We start from the raw sequence: 23,780 nt of genomic DNA on the forward strand, positions 1-23,780 counted from the left end.
AAGAACGAGCCTTGCACTCGCCCTCGCCCTTATTTAAACACTCCACAGTTCTTTCGCCTAACCGGCGACCAGACTGGTCATTGCACGACGTACAAGGACAGCAATAGTCAACGTGCTCCATATAGTACCAATGCGATCCATGTTGTTCACGACATGCATTCAATTTTTCCTTCAATTGGCGCTCTCTAGGTTCTGTCCCGAATGCCGCGGAACATCCGAGGATGGCAACCACCATCAACACAATGGATACGTTTGCCATTAGTAACTCCGATCTCCAAACATGAGTCTAGTGACACCTACATTGGCTCGAAGATAAAATCTGAATTGAGTTGAATGAAATTAAAATTTTGCGACCAACACAATTACCGTAACACCATTTATTTACATAAAAAATTCAGGATCTACTTTGACAACCATAAAGGTATGACCACCACCAATCAGCGGTCACCATAAACATGTCAAAATTGACGGCATTTGTTATTGAATTAGGTTTGCAGTATCGTAGGATTACGTTGGGGCAATTTCAAATTGGGGTTGGGGTGTCATGTCATAAGACCAAGGTTGGGGTAAAGAGTGAGGTCAAGTATTGTAGAATTGGGGTTTGGTTTGGGGTAAGGGTACTTTGAGGAAGTCTCTAAAAAGTAGAAGTACTTTGTTACTGACCACATCTGCTTACCGGTGTCTAGTTTTTTTCATTTATTTCCAAGCATAGCAATGGCTGTGAAGCTGTTCAAGTAAACGCTCCTAAGAGTTTTGGGTATGCACGTTAAGCTAGCTATGTCATAACTTTGCATATCGGCTGAATATATCTGGATTATCGGCACAAGGTTTCAAGAAACAAGTCAATTTGCCTTTTATCATTTTGACTCAAGTCAAGTCGAGTCGAGTCATTTTCAATTCACCAACAAGTAAAGTCCGAGTCCAAGTGAGGGAGCAACGGCGCGAGTCTGGGTCATAGAATGTTCTGTATCGAGTTCAAGTCACTTCTGCAAAACTCTTCAGTGGAATCGAAGGCTTCGGATTCATAACATAGGGGAGAGGAGGCCAAGATGAGACACGGGGCAAGATGAGACATGCAATTTTTTCATAGAAAAAATTGCTGATGGACAGATTCCTTCAACTATGTTGTTCCCATAATGCCATTCCATAGTCCTACCATATTGACAAGGCAAACAGATTTGAGGTTGGGCAGAAAAATGCCAAAAACTATATTTTCATAGCCTATGTCAGTTATGTGAATTCATGTTTGTAAGGGCATATCTATGATAGTACTTAATATTATAAAACAAGAATACTGGAGCTGGTTGAGTGCAATATTAGCAGTGTAATCATGTGCTTACATCTGAAAAGTAACGGACAGAAATTTTTTTATTCAAATTTATATGTAAATTTAGGTGTGGGGGTAAGATGAGACAAAATCATTGGGGTAAGATGAGACATGGGTATCAGAGGGCTTCTCTATTGAAGGCCTCGGAAGATTAAAAATTTACTGTTGAAGGCACACAAAATGTATTATTTATCTAGTAGTTTACCAGATGTGACATTACAAGACAAAATGATAACGAAACTCTTATCTCATTGGTTTTCAATGTCATTTATATTTGTATATGATGTACCAATTCTTTTTAAAAATGAATTATTTCATGATTATTATATTTTATTCACAATGTTGCTGGTTGATGCATCATTTGGGATTAATTGGTGGTGTAATGAGCATAAATTGCTTGGTGTCTCATCTTAAACACAGTCTGTCTCATCTTACCCTCACCTGGGGGTAAGTTGAGACATTTGAGCAAGGATTTTTGAGGGCCAAGAAATCCATCAGTATGTTGTTCAATATAACTCAAGCCATCGTCATAGAAAGTAGAGATCACAGGCTCTCCATTGGTACCAAAATTAATCCTCAGAAGGCATTACTCTTCGAGTGGCCTTGAATTATCAGAAAAGTGTCTCATCTTGGCCTCCTCTCCCCTACTCATTTTTCTCGCTCTAAACATGCTTTTTCAAACAGATAAAAGACTGTTTCTGGCCTATTTTTCAATCATTGGTCCTGATATACGAGACTTGAATAAGCCATATAGAATGTGTCCAGTCACATGACTTGGTCGAAGTCATGCGAAATGACTCGAGTACAGGTTGAGTCATTACACAAATTGATTCGAGTTGAATCGAGTCATATTCCATTTGCGAGTCATTACAACCCTGAGCTCTATTAATGAATGCTCCTACAATGCACTAACCCTAAACAAATTATATATACACGCTATAAATTTTGACACGTTTACAGAACAACCCTGATTAGGTTGATGTTATGGATCAACCAAACTAAGAGTGCTGAAGCATTGGCAATTTGGCATTGACCAGTATCAAATCTGAATATCATGCTCTTCAAATGTTAAATCTGCAGAAATGATATAGCTGATCACATCTTCTATTCCACTATGAATTCTTGAATATGAAGTGAAAAGACCCAAGGCAGTGAAACATACCAAAGCTAATCTGCCCTAGATTTAGCATAACTGTAAATGTTCATTGCTGGATTCACTCTTCTGTTTAGTTCATCCACTGAAGCGGAAACAACCTCCTTGAACATTACAGATAAAGACGGAGCTGAGAGCCTTTACCATCCATCAGATTTATTTGAAGTTGTACTAAATAACTGTACATCAGATCTGGAAGACTCAGACAATGAATAACCCAAGATTACTCACACTCCACAAACAGTTATGCTAATTCAAGAATGATAACATGGTAGATAAGCACTTAATTTAAACACATATAATGTAGGCTTACTGACACATACCCGGGAATAGCTCATCGTCTACTAGACTGAGTGTGCCTACAAATCAAACAGCCATTATTTTATGACTTCCTAGTAAGATGTTGGTATGAAAGGAATTTCAAACCATACGGTCAAACATAGCTTTAATATTGTTCACGGCTGTGAATAAGAATGGGAAGATATGGCTATATCCTTATAGCTTACAAAACATGGTCTTAATCCAATAGCAAGGCTTAGTAGCCTACTTCAATGGTCCATATGCGTAATCTCAGGTGGTGTACAAGGGACGCAAACCCGACATGAACGCAACTGTGATATTAGAATCTAATTAGAGCTTGATTTAAGCCTCAATACGAGACCGAAAAATAGCATTCAATAACGAATCTGTCCCTGTTGATAAAATCACATCAAAAATCCAAAGTACATTATTGGATTATTAAAACTATATAGGAAAACTAAGTTGGTCAATAGCCAAAGAGGTTACTAGGGAGTAGGGATATGGTCACAAATCTAGGCCTACATGTTACATACGATTCAAGACTAAACTTATGCCACTGTTCACTAGGGTAAGTTTTTGTTGAAGTTAAATCCATGGATAGTTGCATTTATTTTTTCACAAATGTTGCACTAAAAAACACAATTTGGTCAGTTGACTAAAAAAAAGAGTCAACTTCCCAGTTCCACTCTCGGAATACAGTTTTCCTTCCACATTCTCGATTGGTTGACTAAAAAAAAAGGTCAACTTTCCGGCTCAGCTCCCGAAATACCCGTTATAGCGTTACTTCAGTGCTGATTTATGGTATTTCTGTAGAAGTTGGCCGTGGATTTCACCAAAAGTCTCAAAAAACAGTGACATATTCAAGCGATCATTTACATATACTGCCAAATAGAGTGACTTTGTACCATTTTTCTAATCCAATGCCTAATTATTTTATATGTTATCTGAAATCACGCCAACTGAAGTCAGTTTGAAAATATAACAGTCTTCACAAATTGCACATTGTATATGATGGTTTCCACGAAAAGCACATATTTTGCAGTTTACACTTTAGCCAACAGTTAATGTTTAAACAGGACAGATGACGGCTGTAGAATATTTGATCCAAATTTGGAATGAAACCTTGGTTAGTCCACAGGGGCCCGCAAACACAAAAAGGCTAAAACCCCTAGCCTAGTAGGCCTACATTACTTTCGTTACCTTACTACGATCTCTATAAAATATATTTATAGACAATTCTTCAAACAAGCATTGGCTAACTTGATGATCCTGATTACCCAATCAATAGTTCCTGGTTAGGTATTATTGTTCATGTTTCAATTTCCACTTTTAGGATATGTATTACCGGTATGTACGAACTGGCGAAACACGATTTCCACTTCAAAAGAATTATTGCGGGCGACCATATTATGGTCAATAATCATATTGATGACAGACAGACTGCTACAAACTACTATATTCCCAGAATGAGCAACTAGAATTACAACTTAGAACTGTACACATTTCTAAATCTATATACAAATAGAGCCACAAATAGATTTAGTAACTACCGGTAGTCAAAATCCGCAACTAAAATTACACAAAAAAATCAGTAGTTAGTTGACTCACTACCGGTACCTTAGTAGTTTGGACGAATCTAGACACATGAATATAATAATTACCAAAACTTATCTTGCCTTTTTTGAAGTTGAATTCACAAAAGTTGGTCTTTGACTAAATAGGTGGATCAAATCGATCAAAGATATTATACTACATACAATGTACCACAAACATTCACCATAGCACAGGCCATATTACTTTTAAAACATCAGGACATATCATTGTCTATCATTAGCAAATCACAGTTAAGGACATTTGACAAAAAAATATGGCTCACACCACACAGTGCAAACATATCATCCTGCCTTTTCTACGCAATTTGAATTTCACTGTGACCAATCATTCTTGATGTTATTGTATGACAGTTACTTCTATTTCGTTTTAAACAATTTTCATGATGTGATTTATACCTCAGAAGACCTCAAAGTACAATAATAATAATTAATAGTTGGCCACAGGCGAAAAGATTGTTTCGTTACTCAAGAGAAGAACTACCAGGGAAGAGGTGCATCAATCAACCCGTCAAATCCAAATCAAGTACCAATAAAGGTGGACAATTGTGGGCCAAAATCGCTGTCTAATTGACACAATCAAATCCTGTGTGAGATTCATTAAATGGCAATCAAACTGTACAAATTCAATTTGAACAATTTCTATTTACACTCATACTCAATGGTATTATAAAAGGAAGATCGTACATCATAATATATGTATTATAACATTTGACTTCAACATATTATTACCAGATAAGCTGTGAGTTTGAACGGTGAAATCAATTTGATGTATTGGCTATATCCACATCTAATTTACATCGTTATTGGCCTTTTGTAAGCCTTTTACTAATAGCTAAACACTGATGACTAAAACACACCCACTGTGAACTGAACTTATCCCTGTAACAGAAACGTATTAAAGATGGAATGAGTTAGAGCACCATATTACATACAAAGTACCAGTAACTAGTCCGACTGCAGTTGGGTATTTTCACTACTTCACACGAGACCTGAGAAAGAACGAGCATTTGCAGCACACACAGATGTACTGACGCAGTAGCATACTATGCTTCAAATTTAGTGTCAATTAGGGCTGAGCACATTGAGCACAATGATTCAAGTAAGGAAGTGAATAAAACTTGTCCATTTTTACAAGGTTGTCTCGTCTTGATTATATACCCCTATGGAATCTCTGTTCTTTTTTGAAATAAATCCTGCGTGATGAGAGCTTTTTTTTCTGCATAGAATAATTGAGTACCGTAATTAAACAGAAAGTTCTGCGTGACGTTGCCACCAATTCCACTCTGGATTATATACGCGCTCGGTTGCCAGTCTCTCGTCTAGTTTCATGGCATGGTTGGTTAGGCGTTGAAATCCTGAATCCAACGATATATGACTTGTTGGTTTCGCATCTCATTGAGGTCGTGTTTTACAGTCATGAAAGTTGAGGCAACATTTTTCGGAAAAACCCGCCGGTGCAATCATTTTGTTCTCTATAAATAGCACTACTTCAGTAATCCAGGTGGTTGCAATGTAATTGGCATTAAATGATGAACGTAGCAGTGCAATTATAGTACAATTGCAAAACCTTCAATTGCCAATGCCTCTGCCCTTGAAGCACTGATAAGATAGGAAGGAAGCTGAACAGGGTTGTAATGACTCGATTCATGACTCGACTCGAGTCAATCTGTGTATAGACTCGACTTGGACTTGAGTCATTGCGCACGACACAAACCAAGTCATATGACTCGAGACTCATACGGCAAAGACCGACATTTCATGGTAATTTCGAAGAATAGTAAAGTAACCAAACTATTTGGTTTTCATCTATTGATACTGGTACTTTGAAAATGAGACAAAAAACTGCTAAAAGTGAGGAAAATTAGTAGCCTATATTATAAATACGCGCCATTCGATATCACCAAACAGAGTTATAAAAAATGGATTTAACAAGACTTTAACTGGAAACTGAGCAGTCAACATAATGACTTGGACTCGGACTCGAGTCATAATACCATGACTCAGACTCAACGCTCTGCTCGCTGACTTGGACTTGACTTGGTGGGGAATTGAAAATGACTCGACCCGACTAGAGTCAAAACTATAAAAGTTAGATTGACTTGTGACTCGGAGCCTTGTGACTTGATTACAACCCTGCTCCAGGATAAGTAGGCCTATATACTGTATAGGCTAAGATGTACATTGTGCAGTGTTAAAGTTTCACCGGCGACCTCATAAATTGAAATGTAAAATTAGCATAACTACAGTACAGACAAGACACAGATAGTAAAGTCATACTGTCACCAGAACACGTCAAATATTCAATATATTAGCATAGGATCGTATGTGTTACTGGTGCAGACATCTCATCCGGGTAAGTTGCAATAAATTATTGCTAATGACCTACTGTTAAAATGAGAGAGAGAGAGAGAGATTTATTTCGTCAACCGATATCGGCAAAATGAAAGTATAAATATGCAACAGACAAACAGTGCTTCGGTATCGGTATTGACTGGTACCGGTGATATGATCATAAAGATCTTCGAGTCAACCGGTACCGGAGTAAATGGTTATTCAAAGAAAATAACGTCACAAACTAAAACAACTAAAGAAAATAATGTCATAAACTGACAACTGAACAGGGTAACAAAATATGTCAGACAAAATGCAATATTCATGGAGCAGCAATATTAAGAGAAGATATCACAGTTACACAGAACCAATGTATCGATATGCACCGGGTAAGTTGCAATAAATTATTGCTAATGACCTACTGTTAAAATGAGCTTAAAATATCGGCTCTCAATCATGCAGGCTTATTTTGAACAAAAGACACTTTGCAGGTCCGCCAATCAGGACAAAATTAATGAGAGGCGACACCAATTTACTGACTAAATCCTTTTTTTTTATTGATGACATTGACAAATAGAAAATTGACAGCTAACTGTTCTTTATCGCTATCTATTCCCTTGACTGAGAAAAACTACCTGCAGTTCGCGCACAACTGTCGTACGATGTATCAAATACTGTTGATAACGTAGTTGGTAAATGAACCTCGATAAAAATGCGAAATTGACTGCTAAAACCACACAGAAAAGGTAAATCGCTTCGCAGTCATTCCTCGCGACCAGCAGTACTCAAAACTCAATACTCCGCACTTGACTTGAAGTGCTTTTCTCCTGGCTGTGACGCGGGCGCCAGCAGAGCATACATTTGTTCCGTAATTTTACGGATGAAAGAGAGTCTTTATTTTTCATCCACCGAAATGCATAACAGACAGACAGCAATAATAGTGGTACAGAAAATACGCGTGTACGGTATTCGGTATCAGATAGGACTGATCGATACGACCTTGGAGGTCAACTAGTCTGATCACACACGCATCAAACAAGTAGCCCTACATTATTGTCTCGGCTACACCGTCTGGTTCTAACAAATGTTAGTTAAAAAAGAAATTTAAAAAAGAAAGATAATCTGATAGATGGTAGCAAATCAATGAAGCAATATCTAGGCGATGTAGGGCGGCACCGTGGCAGTGTTAGTATGACGAAAAGAGGTAATTAAGTAGCTCTTTCTAATTTATCATAAGGCAATTCACAGATAGTATATATTGTGGTAATTTCAGATGATAGGTCCTAAGTATAGTAGATGAAGAGAGAGAGAGAGAGAGAGAGATGATATTTATTGTCGCCTGCACCATCGAGATGCTTTTGACGACGGAGATGCGATACGTCTAGTCACCTAGTCACCTAGTCTGCACCCCCGTTTTATTTTTCTCGCTATCGGTGGGGACGCAACTACAATAAATAATTAAAGAATTGAACTTAATACAAAAAGCAATATATAGCAGCTGGCGATAAATCACGTGGAGCGAGAAAAATTTTCAGTGGAATAAATCAGGGTTGTAATGACTCCGATTCATGACTCGACTCGACACTCGAGTCCGACTGGAGTCGCGATTTTCTGATGACTCGACTTGACTCGAGTCATTTTCTCAAAATACAAAAATGACTCGACTTGACTCGAGTCAAAATGTGTCACTATTGACTCGACTTGTACTCGATTCATTGCGCATGACTCGGACCAAGTCATATGACTCGAGTATCAGACGGCCAAGACCTATACATTCCATTGTAATTTCTAAGAATAGTCAAGCAACCACGCTGCTGGTATTTCGCCTATTGGTAGTGGTAGCCTAATTGAAAATGCGACCAGAAACTGTTAAAAGTGAGGGAAATGAGTATATTTTAAATGCGAACCATTCCATATCACCAAAGAGAGTTATAAAAAGAGGTTTCAACCAGGGCTTTGGAGCCGAAGCCGGAGCCGGAGCCCCAGAGCCGTGCAATTCCAGCGGAGCCGGAGCTCTATTTGATATTTTAAAGGAGCCGGAGCCGGAGCTGGAGCCCGATGTTAGGAAAATAGCTCCGGCTCCGGTGTCTTTTATAAGATGATGTGCTACTAAAATTCCCTAAATTTGGAATTTAGTTTCTTTAAATTTGGTACTGATGCCCCTTTGGCCAGGGCTTTGGAGCAGCTGTAAATTTGCATTGCTCCAGCTCCGGATCCGGAGCTTTCTTCTATCATACATTAGCTCCTGCTCCAGCTCCGGAGCCGCATTATTACCACTGCTCCGGCTCCAGATCCGGCTCCATCTCTGAAAACTTTCGAAGGTGTCTGTCTATATCAGGGGTGGGCGGCGCGTGGCCTGCGAGCCATATGTGGCCCGCGAGAAGGTTTTGAGTAGCCCGTGAGCTAATTTCCCATTATATTATCGAAATTCTATTATATTATCGAAATTGAATTGCTCAGATTGTGGACTTGCAAGGCCAACCAAAAATATGACTAGTAAGGCCGCGACACTTGGGATGTTGATGACTAAAATATCAATTTCGACGCATTGGCAGATCCAGGGCCCAGTCACATTTTTAGTAAATCGTCGTACATTACAATAAACTAAAATAGTAGTAAAATTTTTCTTCACGCTTCGCGTGTTTAATTGTCACACGATTTCATTCGTAGCCTATCCCCACTTGAATATGAAAAAAACGCCTGATTTAGCCGATTGAGTCTAACTATATTCGTAATTACGCGAGAAAGTATTTTCGCGTTTGCGCTCGCAGAAAGATCGTCGGCGATGAAATTTAGGCACAAAATGATTGTCGTATATTAGCGGAAACTTCGATGTCGATATGTCCAGATGCCGAATAGTCCTGTCCTTGCAAACTGAGCCCAGCGGGCGGTATACAGTCGACCCGCAATATACCCGAGTAATAATAATATTATCTTTGAAAATTTTACGCGCCTGGCGCGTCTAGTGGGCAGCACACACGCTCGTCAATTTCATGTGGCCCTTTAGCCGATAAGGTTGGCCACCCCTAGTCTATATAGATTACTAATTTACCCGTAGGTTAGTTATCTATAGTAATCTAGAGTCTGTCAGCCGTCAGTAACATCGGATGCAGCAACGAAGACAGAGGTGCCGACGTACCGGCTTGTGACGACATAATGAATACTTGTCAATTGTCGATAACATCATAGTTGCACCAGAACGCACTTTCCTCCGTGCCATTGCTGTGTACAGCATTGAAATTCTGATGCGGCGTTTTAACACTGGCACTGTACTCGTTAACATTAAGCCATACAGCTCAATTCAATTTTCAAATGTGCGATTATTATTCAACTGTAACTGTAGTAAGAGCAATATGGGCGGATGTAACCACGTGATCAATAAAAATTCGATTTGTGCCAAATGGTCAATGGTTTCACGTTCTATATTGGTGCACTCGTTACCAGTCCATCCGGTGTCGATCAAGTTCATCTGAATATAGCATTTTCCGGCTGATACAAATCGAATAATCGAATTAAACACTGTGCCATGTAGGCTACATTGCGCCGTGCCCATAACGAATTAAACTATGCAGTAGGCACATTGCACATTTACAAGTCACAGTGCGCGATAATCCGGGGATACTAGAGTAGAGCCCGACCGATTATCGGTTCGCCGATAATATCGAGTCGATATTAGACTTTGAAAGAATTATCGGTATCGGTAATTTGCGGTGAACAAATATCGGCAATTTTCGTGACGTCACAACATGACTGCTAGATTTAGAATGTTGTTATATTTCATATTTCTTACACTTTCAAGGTGTGCAGATGCAGCCTTTCTAGTTTATTTCATTTTCAAGTATGACAATGGCTGTAAAGCTACTAAAAGAAATGCTCTGAAGCTTTGAAATTACGCCTTTTGAGATAGATTCCACCTTATTTAAATATCGGCTGAAGATAGCGGTGTTATCGGTGAAGGTGTTGGATATCGGTTTTATCGGTATCGGGCCAAAAATCCAATATCGGTCGGGCTCTATACTAGAGTATCAAGCAGACATCAAGAATGAATTAAAGAAACAGATGATTACAAATTGGAAATCGCGTATCAAATCAGTAATTTGTCTGCAACATAAAATACCATGAGGCATTGGGCTACTCTTCTGCCATCCTCTATTTACGCTCGAAAATCCTTACTGGAGTGGATGACGATGATGCGCAGTAATGAATTCCGATTAGCATGCATAATTGAATACTCAATAACACTGTCCGATTTCGCGACCCGTTAAAGAACTATCACGAAAGAATGAGTATTTGCGCATCCAATTCATAGCAACGATAAGATAGAATTTTTAGGCTCGTTCTCGTCATCGACATGTGCAACGAAATCACGTTTTTATTCTCTCTCCCATTTCGCGCTATACACACTGATCATTATTTTCGAATCGTATACAATTGGCCAACAAGGCTGTGCTGATCATGAAATTGCGGGTATGCCGATAATACCCACAATATTCACAGGCATATTTCGCATACCGAGGTTCGGCACCTATGTATGAAAATTAAACATTGAACATATGACTGCTCTTTGTTAAATCCCCAGGAATATGGTTAGTCGGAAAAGGTAACGGTGTGTGATTATCTCTTACTACTATCTCTCTCTCTAGTAGTTTATAGTAGTTTCCCTAAACGCATGAGCGATCTCGTCTTCTTGTTGTTGTGATTGTGCGACGTGCGTGCATGTATGTATCAGCGGTTGCCGGAGAACCCGTCCCTTGGAGAACCCGGCCCTCGGTGAATTCCTCGGGAAATTTAGAAATTAAGTGTATTCACAAGTATTAATATGAATTAATAAAGTAATAATGTTATTATCAACTGATTTGTCGGTCTTGTAAGGAGATCAGGGCATGCGTGGGATATTAGGGTTGCCGGGGTGGGATATTAGGGTTGCCGGGGTGGGATATTAGGGTTGCCGGGGTGGGATATTAGGGTTGCCGGGGGTGGGATATTAGGGTTGCCGGGGGTGGGATATTAGGGTTGCCGGGGGTGGGATATTAGGGTTGCCGGGGGTGGGATATTAGGGTTGGTGGAGGTGGGATATTAGGGTTGCCGGAGGTGGGATATTAGGGTTGGGGGAGGGGGATATTAGGGTTGGCGGAGGATATTAGGGTTAGATTTAGGATATTAGGGTTGCCGGGGGTGGGATATTAGGGTGGGGGGAGGATATTAGGGTTAGTGTTAGGATATTAGGGTTGCCGGGGGTGGGATATTAGGGTTGGGGAGGGGGATATTAGGGTTGGGGGAGGGGGATATTAGGGTTGGGGGAGGATATTAGGGCTGCCGGGAGTGGGATATTAGGGTTGCCGGGGTAAGATATTAGGGTTGCCGGGGTGGGATATTAGGGTTGCCGGGGGTGGGATATTAGGGTTGCCGGGGGTGGGATATTAGGGTTGCCGGGGGTGGGATATTAGGGTTGGTGGAGGTGGGATATTAGGGTTGCCGGAGGTGGGATATTAGGGTTGGGGGAGGGGGATATTAGGGTTGGGGGAGGATATTAGGGTTAGGGTTAGGATATTAGGGTTGCCGGAGGTGGGATATTAGGGTTGGGGGAGGGGGATATTAGGGTTGGCGGAGGATATTAGGGTTAGGGTTAGGATATTAGGGTTGCCGGGGGTGGGATATTAGGGTGGGGGGAGGATATTAGGGTTAGGGTTAGGATATTAGGGTTGCCGGGGGTGGGATATTAGGGTTGGGGGAGGGGGATATTAGGGTTGGGGGAGGATATTAGGGTTAGGGTGGGATATTAGGGTTGCCGGGGTAAGATATTAGGGTTGCCGGGGTGGGATATTAGGGTTGCCGGGGGTGGGATATCAGGGTGTCCGGGGGTGGGATATTAGGGTTGCCGGGGGTGGGATATTAGGGTTGCCGGGGGTGGGATATTAGGGTTGGTGGAGGTGGGATATTAGGGTTGCCGGAGGTGGGATATTAGGGTTGGGGGAGGATATTAGGGTTAGGGTTAGGATATTAGGGTTGCCGGGGGTGGGATATTAGGGTTGGTGGAGGTGGGATATTAGGGTTGCCGGAGGTGGGATATTAGGGTTGGGGGAGGGGGATATTAGGGTTGGGGGAGGGGGATATTAGGGTTGGGGGAGGATATTAGGGTAAGGGTTAGGATATTAGGGTTGCCGGGGGTGGGATATTAGGGTTGGTGGAGGTGGGATATTAGGGTTGCCGGAGGTGGGATATTAGGGTTGGGGGAGGGGGATGTTAGGGTTGGGGGAGGGGGATATTAGGGCTGGGGGAGGATATTAGGGTTAGGATATTAGGGTTGCCGGGGGTGGGATATTAGGGTTGGTGGAGGTGGGATATTAGGTTTGCCGGTGAATACAATATTTCCCGAGGGCCGGCTTTACATTTAATGCATTTTTAATACAAAATTGTTCGCGGGCCGCATTCTCCGAGGTCCAGAGTAGTCGAAAAACACCGTGAATACCACAACAAGTAGACCACGCGTGCTTGATATGCAAAATTTCCCGAGGGCCGGGTTCTCCAAGGGCCGGGTTCTCCGAGGGCCGAGTTGGTAGGGACGGGTTCTCCAAGGGACGGGTTCTCTGGTAATCGTATCAGCACCCACGTCTTGTGGGTTGTTGAAGCAATAGGGATTAGGCTAGTCGATGCAACTGTTCTTTTGTATTTCAGTTTGATCATGTGCAACTTTGCATTTATTCATAGGTTAAATACCGTAATAAATGATCAAACTGAAATACAACCATGCCGAAGCTTTCTTGCCTAATCCAAGACTGCAATTATGAGACTGAATCCGAAGATACGGCCGGCGCCGTCACACAGCTCACTATCCATGCTACAATCCACACAACAGGTCCTCATGTCTCGCGTTCGAGACCCCCTGTCATGGAACGACCCGTCATTTCGCCTGGCTCCACTGCCGAGGAATGGCAAATATTCCTCAGAAAATGGGACGATTTTAAAAAAGGGACCGAGATACCCGACAAGCTAATCAAGAGCCAGCCACCTTTGGCAATGCTGCGAGATAACTTTATCGAACGACCTCTTCAAACAAGTTGGTGACTTCAATCAGGTCAGTGAAGGTGATATGCTGAAAGCTATTGAATCTCTAGCAGTTGTCAAAATCGCCACAAGCATGCGCACCGTTGCTCTATTTTCGGCCCAGCAGGATCAAGGACAGTCCTTCAGTGCATTTCTAGCCGAGGTGAAAGCGTCTGCAAGAATTTGCTCATTTCAAATGAATTGCACGAAGCCTGACTGCACCCAAGTCAATGACTTTTCTGATAGAATTGTTAAGCATATTGTCATCGCCGGCCTGGCTGATGATGAGGTTCAGCGGCAAGTCCTTAGTGTTGCAAATCTCGATGCAAAATCGCTAGACGAAACTGTCCAGATTATTGAAAACAAGGAATTAGCTCTACGTGCCACCTCCTCCACATTGAGAAATCAGCATGAATCTAGCGTTGCGGCCAGCACTTCTACTGGCACGCCGTTGCCCGATCTCTCTCAAGTCATCAAATGTGGCAAATGTGGCAGTGTCATGAAGAAGTATGAATACTTGCATGGGAAGTTTGGTAAGCCGAGGTTGCGCGAGTTTAAACAATGTCTAGCCTGCTGGAGACAAAGCAACCAATCGAAGACACCTAGTACTGGCACCGCTTCTAGTATCAATATCGCTTCAGTATCAAACCGTACCAATAACACTGTAGAATCTCATGCTTCGGAAGTCATATTGGACCACCACATATTCGATGGCACATACGGATGGTTGCTGAAAGACTGCAAGGCACAACCGACCATTGATCTTTTGGTCTCCACCCGGCAAGCCGATTATGCCCAGTTCAATATCCAGCGTCCCAAAATATCGCCCAAGAAGATAAAGGCGATATCAGACACTGGTGCGCAATCATCCTTGATGGGATTGAAACTGTTTCGAGCATGCGGCTTCAAGGACCAGCATCTCATCCCGGTAAAGAAACGCTTGGTTGCAGCTAATGATGAGTGTATCCACATCCTGGGCCCTGTGTTTCTGCGACTTTCGGGTGCAGCAGTTTCTGGCGATGTCATAGAAACCGCTGAGATGGTATACATTACGGATTCTACGAAACTCTTCTACCTTAGTCGAGATGCCATGCAGAAGTTGGGCATCATTGGGCCCGATTTTCCTCAAATTGGGGCAGCGGCACTCCACGCGACACGAGAGTCAACCCTTGAGGGTAACCCGCATCAAACATGTAGCTGCCCACGGACGTCCACGCCTCCTCCACGCCCCCAGCAGCTGCCATTCCAGCCTTGTGCAGAGAATGTGGATAAAATGAAGCAGTGGTTACTTGAGAGGTATGCATCATCCACATTCAACAAGTGCAAACACAGCCCACTACCAACCATGACTGGGCCGCCTATTTCCATTCATATTGATCCGTCGGCGACACCGACTGCAGTCCACACACCGGCTGCCATTCCACTTCATTGGAAAGAGGAAATCGAGAAGCAGTTGGAGGCGGACGTAAAATTAGGGGTGATTGAAAAAGTGGAGCCGAACACGCCAACGACCTGGTGTCATAGGGCCATATGGGTACGCAAGGCAGATGGCAGCCCGAGGAGAGTTGTTGACTTCCAATCGCTGAACCGCTTCTGCTCTCGAGAAACACACCATGTTGTGCCTCCTTTCAAACAAGCACGCTCGATACCTCCAAACACTTACAGGTCTGTCACAGATGCCTGGAATGGCTACCATTCCGTGCCCGTGCGTGAAGAGGATAGACACCTTCTGACATTCATCACTGAGTTCGGGAGATATCGGTATAGAGTGGCCCCGCAGGGATACCTGGCCAGTGGCGACGGGTACGCTTACCGCTACGACAGCATCATTGCCGACACACCACGCAAAACGAAGTGCGTGGACGACACGGTCCTCTGGGACGATGACCTTGCCACGCACTGGTGGAGGAAGATTGACCATCTAGAATTAATGGGCCGTGAAGGTATCATCCTAAACGCCTCCAAGTTCCAGTTCTGCCGCAGACATATCGAGTTCGCCGGCTTCGAAATTACTGCCGAGAATGTTCGCCCTCTGCCCAAATACTTGGAAGCAATACAGTGCTTCCCACGGCCATCAAAAATAGCAGATATACGTGCATGGTTTGGGCTGGTCAACCAGGTTTCTCATTATGGCCGGCTTTCTACCATTATGGCACCATTCAAACCGTTACTAAGCGTGAAAACTCCACTTTGCTGGACTTCCGAACTTGATGATGCATTCGCGAACTCCAAGCTCGAGCTCATCAACGCAATCAAAGATGGAGTACGTATCTTTGACCCCACTAGAAGAACGTACCTGACCCCGGACTGGTCAAGGTCCGGCATTGGCTACTGGCTGCGACAGAAGTACTGCAAATGCGTTTCCTTGACCCCTGACTGTTGCGTCCATGGGTGGAAAATCACTCTCGCTGGCTCAAGGTTCCTCCGATCCGCCGAACAACGTTATTGTTCTATAGAGGGCGAGGCGCTTGGAATCGCATGGGCATTAGAAGATACGAAGTTCTTCACCCTCGGATGTGACGATCTTATCATCTGCACTGACCACAAACCTTTGGTAAAAATCTTTGGGGACCGCTCCCTTGATGAAATTACTAACACAAGGATTTTTCGTCTGAAGCAGCGCACATTGTCATGGCGCTTCCGTGTCGTCCATGTTCCTGGCAAACTCATTCCTGCATCAGATGCGTTCTCCAGGCACCCTGCTTCCTCGACTCCAGTGGATGACATGCCATTGGATCACTGCGACAGTATCGTGGCTTCTCATGAGGACACCAATCTGATTGAAATCAGCATCGTGGCCGCCTCCCGAGCATCATTGAATGCCATTGAAGTTGTCTCCTGGGACGATGTAAAGCGCAGTACTGCATACGATCCTGTTCTCAGTGAGGTAAAAAATCACATCATATCAGGATTCCCAGACAAATCGGACAAACTGCCTTTTCAACTACAATCATATTGGCGGTACCGCGACGACCTTTCGATCGTAGACGATATTGTAATGTATAATGACCGGATTGTCGTTCCCCCGCCGCTGCGAGGGGTTATCTGTGAAATCTTACACTCGGCACACCAAGGGACTGCTGCCATGTCACAGAGGGCGCAGGCCACAGTATTTTGGCCTAGGATGACTGAGTGTATAGCACGTACACGAGCACGTTGTGACAACTGCAGTAAAATGGCACCGAGTCAAGCATACATGCCTCCGGCCGAGCCATTCATATCGACCTACCCTTTCCAAGCTGTTGCCGCTGATTATTGCACCGCCGCAGGCCACCACTATTTAGTCGCTGTTGACCGCTTCAGCAACTGGCCAGAGATATTCCATGTGAAGCACGGTGGGCAAACGTCTGGAGCCCTCGGACTCCAAGATGCATTACGAAGTTACTTCGGCACGTTTGGTGTGGCTGAAGAACTTAGCAGTGACGGGGGACCCGAATTTGCTGCGCACAGCACTCGGGAATTTTTTCGAAAATGGGGGGTGCGCCACAGGTTGTCGTCAGTCTACCACTCCAGGTCAAATGGCCGCGCGGAGGCTGCGGTGAAATCGATGAAACGACTCCTTCTCGTCAACATTTCGCAGGATGGCAGCATCCGGACCGATGCAATTACTCGGGCATTGCTACAGTTTCGCAATTGCCCCGACCCCGCGAATGGACTCTCCCCTGCAGAAATAGTATTTGGCAGGACTTTGAAAGATGCGTTGCCGATCAAAGCATGGGTTCCAGTTTTCACACAGCGCAACATCAGGCCATTATGGAGGAATCTCTGGCAGAGTCGCGAGCAAACGTTACGTACCAGATTTGCGAAGCAGCTGGAATCTCTGTCGTTGAACACTAAGCCATAATCACCACTTCTTGAAGGTGATGTCTGTCGCATTCAAAACCAAAACGGTCGTTATCCCCTTCGCTGGGACAGAACCGGCACTGTGGTTCAGTGCCGAGACCATGACCACCCAGCAAACACAGAACCGTAAAAAAAAACTTTCGGGATGGTTTCGAATGGTTATTTTAGGGTTTCGATTTTTATGTTTCAGAGGTATGTTTAAAAAACGTAGGAATGATGATCTTGAGGATCAAAATATTCGGTATGAATTCCAATTTGGTGGTAAGTATTCTGATGTGGGAAGTTATTTGGAACCTGTAGATACCGTTGCGCTTTGATAGAGTGCTGTCATCAGTATAAATTCGTGTTACTTGTTCGAAAACCTTATTTTCTGATTTACGGTCATCATTATATACAGCCTATAATCATTGTCTCGTGAGTCTCGTCTGTTTCGCTAACTGAGCATGAATCCCAGTTTTATTCCGAGTAAATATAACTAAATAAGTCGAATAGGTGCACTTAACTGTACGTGGTTATCCGAGCGTGACTTCTAGATAATTCTGGAAATTTGAACCGCGCTTCGCGCTTCGTTCGCGGGTTAACTGTTTCGGAATGTTGTTGTAATTGTGTATGTTAAATTCTGGAAGCTGGAATTGCCACTGGTACGGGATGTGGGTAAAAACTAGGTGTACGGTACATAGGTTAGCCAGTAATATGCTATTTTGAAGGAATACCCTGTAGTTTATGACTCCGAGAGCTGTTTGACTTGCTGCAAACAGTTCGAAAATTACGTCTATTTTGTTTCGGTGGCTGTAATAATAATAATAATACAAGCATTTTCAGATATTTATAACATTATCATGTAGCATGTTATCAGGGACAATCACTAAGCCTGAATATCCCTAGTTTGTGATTACTGTCGTCGGTGAAGAAATTTACTGCACTCTGAGTATAGTGGTGAGAGAGGGTAACCCTAAAAGGAGGGAACGCGGAAACTGCGGAAAACGCGGAACTCGCGGAAATGGCCCCTAAAACGCGGAAACTGCGGAAAAAGCGGGAAACCTAGATTCCTAAAGCGCTGAAACAGAGGAAAACGCGGGACGCGGAACAGTCGGTCATTGACCCCTATAGATCACAAAGTAGGCACTAAAACGAGTAAACAGCGGAAAAGGCGGAACGCGGGACAGTCGGTCATTGACATTTGTAGATCTCATAGAAGGAATTCTAAAGCCTAAAACGATGACACCGCGGGACACCAATTTTAGAGTGAGGTGAATTAGGCCTCATAAATGGCAGAGAACTGTCGTAATAGTTGAAAATTGAAATTATTAGGTATCTGAGAGTCAGACAGTCGTTCACTAACGATTATAAACCTGACCTCGCTGAACATACCTTGATAACGAGGAAACTGCGGGACACCCAAAATTTCGATTATAAGGCAGATTTAACCTCACAAACGACCGCGAACTGTCGTGATAGTTACAAAATCGAACTTATGAAGTATCTGAGGGTTACGGATTCGATCACTGACCCTAATAGACGCTGAAAATAGCCTGGCGGAATATATCTAGAAAACGCGGAAACTGCAAGACATCCTACTTTTCGAGTACAACGCAGATTTAACCACACCACCGGCCGCGAACTTTTCTGATGGTTAGAAATCGAACTTATGAAGTATCTGAGTGCTAAATATTCGGTTACTATAACGATTATACACGCCCAGCATGGCCTCGTGGCAAACATCTAGAAAACGCGAAACCGCGGGACACCCTATAAATTTCGAGTTTAAGACAAGTTTGGCCTCACAAGGGGCCGAGAACTGTCGTAATAGGTAAAAATTGAATATATGAGGTATCTGATGGTTAAACATATTGGGTCACTTAGCCTTGTAAAAGCGCTGAACATGGCCTGGTGGAAAATATCTAGAAAACGCGGAAACTGTGGAACACCCTAAATTTCGAGTATAAGCTGAATTAGGCCCCATAAACACCAGAGGATTGTCGTACAATAGTTAAAAACTGAACTCATGAAGTATCTGAGGTTCAGACATTCGGTCACTGACCATTATACATACACGAACAATCTGCCCTCGTGGGAAATATGATCTAGAAAACGAAGAAACTGCGGGAGACTCAAATTCTACCGAATAGTCTACATATAGAATAACATCAACGAAAGTATTGTAATCGGAAGAAAACATGAATTTCATTGACAAGTTGTTATTATCGAGCATCAATTCTCGATGATGGGGAGTCGAATATATCAGCAATATGATTTTCTATATTCGTGGTTGCCCTTGTCATTTCATACTGTTAGAGCTAGACATACGTCCGTTTTTTCTCTCTCAGTGTTACTGTACCGGGGGTGAGTGAATGCATGCATGTTTCACCACTTTGCGCATGAATATTTTTCGTCATTTTACCAGCCTTAGATATACATCTAATTTAAGAGTTCAATAGAAATAGCATGGACGGAGATGGGGGTTGCATTTAAATTTTGAAACAAAACATGTTTAAAACAAGGCCTTTGGTTGAAACATGTATTTTATTGTTTTTGTTTGTTAAGCCGTCGCGAATATTCAATTGTGATGTCATAGTAGATTCACATTGACAATTGAAAATATAGAATAAATATAATAGCTCCTTTTACGAAATATATGTACTATTGCTTGTGAAGCGGCTTTCGTGAGGGGTCCAACCGTCCCATATCGATAGCCTATACGTCGGCTATATTGGGTGGTAATTGTCCGTAAAGCTCATACAACATGCTTTTTGAAAAGTACTTACACAATTATGGCCTAATTTTACAACTTAAAAAACACAATTTTTTAAAAGAATTTTTTTGTAAAACACTGCTGTTCAAAACATGTATTATACGAAGTGTTTTATAGCGCCGTTTGTTTTAAACGCATCCCCAGATGGAGAAGAGTCGCTGCCGAAGGGGTTTGTTGGTCGGTTGGTTGGTTCGTTGGCCGGGTTGTAATTGGTGGGAATTGGCAGTTCATTCCTCGAAAGTAGGATGTTCTGGAGTGCCGTGACGCCGAGAGTTCATCTAGGCTCCAACTCCCTTAATACGTCGCTGCTGTGAAGGATGAATAACACCGAGCCAGTTGGGGAAGCGAATGGCGCAGTGATCGCTGACTGCAGGTTGGAGCACTGGCGTAGCCAGAGAGGGGCGATGAATGGGGCAGATGAATGCAACCTGAAAAATATATCCGCGCTTCGCGCGATTTAGTGTTCAACATACACGTCTTGTTTTTCTTATCGGTATCCCGCAAAAAAAAATTCCGCAAATACCCATAATTGAATTTAGCTGCATTTTCATGAGAATACAACAGTACCATTAGATACACCAGAGTAGCCCAAGGTCATTGGGTTGATTGAGTCTATAGGGGTGTCAGTTCAGTATGGGGGTTGGGGACTGTTAGTCACGGTAATTTCCGTACCGGGACACACGAAGACATTTAAAGTAGGGCACATGAGATCCGCAGTGCGCTCTTAAAATGATTGACAACTATAAAACCGACGCATGCTGTATTCCGAAGCCTTCGAAATAGATTTTCCGGTGCTTAGATGGCTGCATGGCGCCTGATGATCCTGTCCCTGCAATCAGACCCCTCCGGCATAAATGCGACTGGCGCACCTCCCGTTAAAAAGTGCTAATTTGGAATCGCACGAGTCTATGATCAAAGGATATTTTTAATTTGGTCTGGTATGTAGGCCTATCAGCAATTCCAATCTTTAAAGTAGGCCGTAGCGTCAACTTTTACCAGAGGTTACTAAATAACGGCGCCTATAATTACTGGAATCCACTTGCTGAAATACACGCACCAATATTATTCATCAAATTCTTTCATTTATTCAAAAACATTCATCGAATTTTTCGCCCCCCCCCCCCGAAATATTTCTTGTGGCTACGCCCTTGGTTTCGAGTCTCGTCTCTGCCATGCTTCGATGTGTTGGAGGTTTATCTGGGCTCCTCATCGCCGATCCCGTTGATAAATATAGCGCCTTCACAAGTCCAGAAGAGAAGAGAGAGCCGAACTCAAGAAAGATGGCGGCAGAGACCAGAAAACAGTACGTAAGAAAGCGGCAACGATCTCGAAAAACACGAAGACCCGGTGAAAGAGCGCACTCACAAGGGATGAAAAAAAGCAAGAAAGGGGCGCGGGAAAACGAACTGTGACATCGGGCACTAGGCTAGGATATATAGTGGTTACTTTTATGGATGTGTTTCGGGTTGGGGTTAGTTTGGGGGTTATATAAAGTCACATCATGCTGAAATGACGCATGCTTAAGTGTCCACCGAGCGAGATAGTGTAATGGTTATGCGTCCGGCTTCTCGAGCGGTAGGTCGTGGGTTCGATCCCCGGCCGGGTCATACCAAAGACTCGAAAAATCGTATCCGCAGCTATCCTGCTAGGCGCTCAGCAATCACGGATAGCATGGAGGAGAAAAAAAACGGGGGCGCAGACTAAATGACCTCATGGGGCCGTATCGCAACTCTGTCGCCAAAGCATCTCGATGGTGCAGGCGAGAAAGAATATCATACCTCTCTCTCTCTCTCTCTCCTATGTGTTCAACTGCCGCTTTCCATTATGATTAGAGCCCGACCGATTATCGGCTCGCCGATAATACCGAGTCGATATCACGCTTGGAGAGAAATATCGGTATCGGCCATTGAAGGTAAAAAAATATCGGCCATTTTCGTGACGTCACAACATGGTAGCAGGGAGTCCGAGAAGTCGATAGAAGACGTGAGGACGGTAAATTATAAAAATAAATGGCCAAATGGCTGCATATAATGCATACTGCATACAGGAAGTCGGCGTGCCTATCTTAAAAATATTTTAGATAACTAACTACCGTTATGCCCCACTGACTTCGTGGGAATCCCCCTGCAGTAATCGATCACCATCACCATGAAGACAGAGAGCAGCTGGATGGATAGTTGTCTCCAGAAGATTTCAATCAGTAAGAGAAATGAGAACTTCAATCATGCTGGACTGACCCTCGTGATGATAAGAGAAAAGCGTCGCGTCGACTCGGAACGTTTCTCTGAAGATAGTGCTATTGGTTCCGTACCAAGACCAACAGAGCTATTTATACCAGTTATGTGAAGTCGTCTGACTGAGGCCTGCGGGGCCACCATGATAGGAAATATGCGAGCATAGAGGGAAAGAAAATCAAGCAAACGTGGAGTAAAGCCAATAATTGATACGAAAATATTTGATTCCATGATGACATTGGCCAATTATTATTGATCAATTGATTGTTGAAATGCTGGTCATGGTCAAGGCCTAAGGGCAAGGGGATGGGTGGAGCAGTTGCAGACGTGGACAATTTGAGTTGATTTGCTCATCCTCTTCAGCTATTTGTTAATGATGTGCTGAAGGCTCCAGGTGCACTGCCAGAAGAATATCAATATTTAGTGAAACCTTGAAGGAAAGATCCCCTGCAATGGAGCGGTGGAACCGAAATGAAGAAAGATTTCCAATTCTTGCTGTGCCACTAACTATGGTACCAAGTGAAAGACTGCTCACTGTGTTTGGTACTATATACATCATTTATGGAAGACCACAGAAGTTCACTCCTTGGAGAAAGGGCCGAGAAATTGTGCTTCGTGAACTGTAATCTGCAACTGCTGGATTGGTGCTTTTTTGATATATTTTTATAGTCCCTAAATCATTTATTTCATGTTCAAGCATATCAATGGCTTTAAAGTTGTTGAAATAAATACTCTGAGGTGTTAAATATGGGCCTTGAGCTAGATTCCACATCTTTTGAATATCGGCTGAATATATCGGGGTTATCGGTGGAGGTACTGGATATCGGTCTTATCGGTATCGGCTCAGAAATCCAATATCGGTCGGGCTCTAATTATGATGCATGCTCATATGTCGGGCAACCATACATAGGGAAGATGTGGTACCAATGAGACACTGGGACCGAAAATACTCGGAAAATTATCTGTTGATAATCCCATGATTACAGTACGCGAATTTGTCCACAATGGCATGCTGGCAGAATCGAGTCAAGTCATACGAAAAAGGCGACTGGAGTCTGACTCGAGTCATCCCAACAGTGCCTTGTTTACCGTTCGGTTTAGTGAGTTGCTAGGGATTCAATCACATGCAAGTACCGTCTTTTAGTGACAGAGTATTGTGATGACATTTACTTTAGCGAATGAT

At 43.1% G+C, this 23,780-nt stretch overlaps 1 long non-coding RNA gene across 1 annotated transcript in view; it reads right to left on the bottom strand.

Moving 5' to 3' along the window:
• Nucleotides 1-12,989: 12,989 nt before the first annotated feature.
• Nucleotides 12,990-23,780, bottom strand: part of LOC145437866 (uncharacterized) — a 430,122-nt gene continuing 419,331 nt past the window's right edge. The window contains exon 2 of the long non-coding RNA XR_013914756.1: nt 12,990-13,309. This is a non-coding gene — a long non-coding RNA (uncharacterized LOC145437866). The remainder of the gene's footprint in view (nt 13,310-23,780) is intronic.

The sequence above is a fragment of the Botryllus schlosseri genome, chromosome 4, assembly GCF_051294905.1.
Source record: "Botryllus schlosseri isolate E-star chromosome 4, Bs_hap1, whole genome shotgun sequence".
Lineage (NCBI taxonomy): Eukaryota > Metazoa > Chordata > Ascidiacea > Stolidobranchia > Styelidae > Botryllus > Botryllus schlosseri.